Source organism: Perna viridis, chromosome 13 (assembly GCF_037379345.1).
Source record: "Perna viridis isolate PV_CMFRI_1.1 ecotype Kerala chromosome 13, ASM3737934v1, whole genome shotgun sequence".
Taxonomy (NCBI): domain Eukaryota; kingdom Metazoa; phylum Mollusca; class Bivalvia; order Mytilida; family Mytilidae; genus Perna; species Perna viridis.
The window spans coordinates 29,790,558-29,795,362 of NC_142457.1; the positions used below are offsets into that span (position 1 = coordinate 29,790,558).

At 32.5% G+C, this 4,805-nt stretch overlaps 1 long non-coding RNA gene across 3 annotated transcripts; it reads left to right on the forward strand.

The window, feature by feature from the left end:
* The first annotated feature begins 1,165 nt into the window (after positions 1–1,165).
* Positions 1,166–4,286, forward strand: LOC148600275 (uncharacterized). Of its 3 annotated transcripts, XR_015918058.1 has the most exons (5): positions 1,166–1,288; positions 1,760–1,833; positions 2,840–2,948; positions 3,439–3,542; positions 4,097–4,286. It is a non-coding gene; the product is annotated as an uncharacterized LOC148600275 (long non-coding RNA). The 3 variants fall into 3 exon arrangements; XR_015918057.1 differs by lacking the exon at positions 1,166–1,288 and having other exon boundaries at positions 1,700–1,833; positions 4,097–4,283; XR_015918059.1 differs by lacking the exons at positions 1,166–1,288; positions 2,840–2,948 and having other exon boundaries at positions 1,771–1,833; positions 4,097–4,276.
* Positions 4,287–4,805: the final 519 nt, after the last annotated feature.

Consider the following 4,805-nt stretch of genomic DNA (forward strand, 5'->3'; position numbering starts at 1 on the left):
TTCCACCGTATAGTGTTTCGAAAAGTAGAATGAGTGAATCTTATTACACGTATGTACAATACAGTTTAATGCATATCATATAAATTGTAGCTATAACCAGAGGTATGACAGACTTTAGAGCTTCAGTTTCCCTACATGTATGTAGGCGATTTTGAAATTATACAATTAAGGATTTTTACTGTAATGTTGGAATATACTAGTATACCTTTGTCATCATCTCATCTGTAAAAGCTTCTTGTATATAACAGGAACGCACTTTTGTACACGATATACACACACGGATGATCAGAACTGTAAGGGAACGAACATCTTCTACTGCAATATTGGACAGGTAAATCCTGTCACCTGTTGAGTCACCTGTTCTGTCTGATCCATAAAACAATTATTTTTTTTTTAAATTACCTCAGGGCGATTCTATTCGTCACCTGGCCTGTGTAGTGTCGTACGTAAACTTAACCGAGATTTTGAAAGTGGGTTCTAAAAGGGGTGGGGGTCTAGAAAAAAAGGGGTGTGTCATAGTATAATATTTCCTCATTTTCACCAAAATTTTGCATGAAATTATCCACATTAATCCAATTATATCATTTTTAATACTTCTTTTTTGAATATAACAACCAAAGGATTTTGATAGGCTATTATAAAAGTCCTTGTATATAATTATATTTACTGAAAGGATCTGCTTACTAGTGAATGAGTTTTTTTTTCTTTTAATTTATATAAGGTTTTTATAATTTTACTAACGAATTAAAACCGTACATGTAACAGGGAGTTATAATTAATTACAGGTGTAATTGCGTATAACTGTCACCAATGATTTTACAGTCCATGCTTTAATTTACATTACAAAACCGAATTACTGCAGCCCGTGAAAGAGGTTCGCTTGCATGCACCATCCTATGGACGAACGGAAATGCCAGCATCCTACGTTAGATCTGGGTATTAAAATGTACACGTACTATGTTTAATCAAGACAAAGTCCCGAGAAAGTACAGTTTCATTCGTTAGCCCAAGGATTTATATTATACATAGCATTTACCTAAATTTAACTCCTTCGCTAGCTATGAAATAACTTTTTGTACAACTATTTACTACGTTACTGGAATGCTCATCTTGTGCGTTCCTACATCGATATATTAACAAGTGTTATACGAAAGGATAATTACAGAGGAAACCTAAGATATGTATTGTCAGTCAGTGGCGAAACGGGGTGCCGAAATCACGCATGACACAAGACGCTTTTGTATACGGTTCATTCCCCGCTATGACCTCGTCCCAGCAGCGAGATAAGGTCTCAGTATCGTATTAATTTTTCCATAGACTTCTATAGTGAAGTGCATATTTTTAGGATTTTTTAAAAAATATGTAAATTGATTCAATAAAACTTTCACTTATGTAGCATTTCTAAGGACATGTGAAAAAATAATTTCCCGCAAAGAAAATAGGGTGAGTCCACGAAGATCGGACAGAAAAGTAGTCTCGAACTATAAATAGCCATTTTCCCTACTTTCACTTTCGTTTTGCACTCACCAAACCAACCTTTTCAGTGGAACATTTTTATGATATTATGTTAGATTTTCTTTTAAAAAAGTTCTTCATCTTACAGTGTGATGTTTGCTCTATTTTATAAGTCATTGTTCATATCTTTTGACAAAATATTAGTTTGTAGAGAGGCAGAAAGAAAATGCACTATATTTTTATAGCATCCATGTTTTGACGTACACCTGCTCAGGGATATGCAATACGATACTGGTACCATAAGTGTTGATGCTGCAGTCGTTCAGAAACTAACGAATTCAATACAGCAATGAATGCATACGTCAAGTTCCGACTACAGTAAGTTAGGAGTTGTACTGCTCCAGAAAATCTGCATGATTTGCTCTGACTACTCTGCTCCTGAAACAGTCACAGTTTGGGAACTACAGCTGAATTCTCGTGCGGTGTTTACCCATTATAAAATTAGAATTGTTTTTAAAGTATTTTATTTGAAGCGGGAATATTTATTGTATCTGAAGAATCCGTTTTTGAATTAGGTTCACTGTAATTGTAATATTTAATGATTAAAGTTACCGTGGTCAGGGAATTTATATCACAGGGACTGGTCACTCCTTAACAAGTTTATAACATGGAGTAGGCATTTCCTAAATCAGCGAGCACAGTGATCTTTACTGTATATGTACCATCTTTGCAAGACTTATAAAAATAATAATGAACATTACAAAGTGGGGGGGGGGAGGGCGACCCGGATGAAAAAGTGCAATATCTTTATTTATATTTAACCAGCAAGCAAAATCAATATTTCCACTTAAAAATATGTCTTGTTAAGTAATGGGGAGTTTTTTTCAGCGATACTTATTTAGTGAAAAAATGAATACACAGCCCTTTTTACAAATTTCTGGATCTGCCCAGCATATAGCTCCTTATCTGTCAAAGAAGAATTAAAGTATTTGTAATCAATTCAACCTCATTTGAACATTAATTACAATAACAAGTCACAAGTTTTCAGTCAGTAGAATAGACTTATAATTTGTTTACTTATAGTACAAACAGGCACTACCTGACAATCCTGCAAAAAGTTTTAACTGGATTTGTTGCTTAGTATGTGTTCCTAATACATGTTAGTTCTTAAAAGTTCTTAAATAGAACTTAAAATAAGATATGATGTGTGCAAAGATTGAAATATGTTGATTGGCATTTGTTTTTTGTTTTTTTTGGGGGTTTTTTTTGGAGGTGGGAGGGTTCAATACCAACAGAACCATATTTAACTCAATCTTTACACATGTGGCTGGCATTTTAATACTTGTACAACTAAATTTGTCTAGCTGTATTTTTACTTTTTCAGACCTTTAAGTGAAGACTTGTATTTAAAAGAGAGACACTTACACATTTCTTAGAGAAGAATAATGACCAATTAAAAAGGGCGATTATCATTTAACACATTTACTGTAGCAGTAAGTACTTATACATGCAATACTCAGTGATTATTAAATAATTAAACTTTTTTTTTTCATCCACAGGTATGCATTTTTTAACATAATCTTGATGACATTGTAAATATGCTGAAAATTTTGCTTTGAATACACAGGAAGCTTTCATGACGCACATTTTAATAGAAAGCACACTTAAACTCGTAAAATAGAAGTGGAAATGTTTGATTTTGTTTTCGTTTAACAGACTATCAGAAACTTTCACGCATACTGTTTGAATGATTAAAAAGTCATCTAATTTTTTATATTATTAAAATTCGAAAGTTAGGCTTTATGTAAAGATATAATATATGCACTAGACCCATAAAGGGAGATAATTAAACTGATTGGTTTTTAATGTGAAAACCTTGTTAGCACAGCTCCTCCAAAACCACTCAAGGTATTTAAAAAAAAATATGTGAAGAAATGCATCAGTAGAGATTCAATGCAGTACTTTTAGCTTTGTATATTGTAGGGACAACCTGATAATACCAGATGACTATTAATACATTGACCAACCTGATGGATTGGGTTTTGGATCCTGTAGTGAGAGCAACATATGATAACTTGTAATTACAGGTATTCCTATATATGCATGGTAAAGCATTACTTGTACATGATTTTGATGGTTTTTTTTAGGTAATCAGTTTACTTCAAATTGTTATTAATGTTGTGCACTCTGTTAGTTGATTGAGCACAAGAAGCATATTACTTGTAGTTAGTTTTTCAACTTAGCACATTAAGTTCTGTCTTTATACATGAATGAGTTACATATAAATCAGAATACATTAATAAGTTATAAATATTTGTAAGAAACCTTATAGAGTTGAAGACCTACAGATTATGCTTTGCATGGCTTTGAAAAGTGAGGGGGTGGTTGTTGCCTGCTGAAACTGACCAATCACCCTCATAGTAATTAGTCAGCCAGTAACACAAATCATGTTTACATTAGGTTGTTACTTTATTATCTTTCAAGGTAGGTTTTTGATAATTGGCATGTTGTTAAGCATTTTTAAGATGTATAGCCTTCTACATGCTCTAGGGTTAATTACAATTGACCTTGACATCACATTTTTGTGCTTTGTTTGCATTTTTTTTAATTAAAAATCTACCCAATACTATGACATTTTTAGGTATCATTATTGGTTGGGATTCTATGGTCAGAATAGCTACTGGTATACAGCAAGAAATTCCTGCAAAATTTTAGGAGGATTTTCACATTATATTTAAGAGCAACACTATCATGATCAGATCATCACTACAAAGTGTGCAGTACATAACATGAGCTCTTACTATTATTACCATCAAATGCGAAATTGAGAATCTTCTTTTGGTGATACTGGAGTACAGTTGTAAAGAAATCATCATTGCTACCTAAATATGATATATGTACATATATGTACTTGTGACTGCTAATATTATTCCCACTGAAGCTAAAGTGTTGACATTCAAGAAATAGTTTAGATGTATCAGCCTCATTCACAGAAGGGTAAAATTGGAGGAAACTGTAGGGATTTAGACATAAGCAACAAACATGTAAATTTTGAAATAGGAATGTAGTTACACGTTTATTCATGAGAAGAAATCAATTCATTTTATTCAAAACCCCACCATTGCAAAAAAGGTTTTAATTTTTTTGAATAATCATTAATAAATGTCTGCCGATTCAGTAAAAACTTAGAACATACATTATTGTACCTTACTATGATTTGATGTGCTGTAATGTGTATCAAGCATTCATATTCTGTTTAAGTAATTTTATATCTGTTTACATTCATGACAATATTAGGTGTTTTTATTATGTCTATGTTAGCCAGATTGCAATAGTTTATATGAACGGTG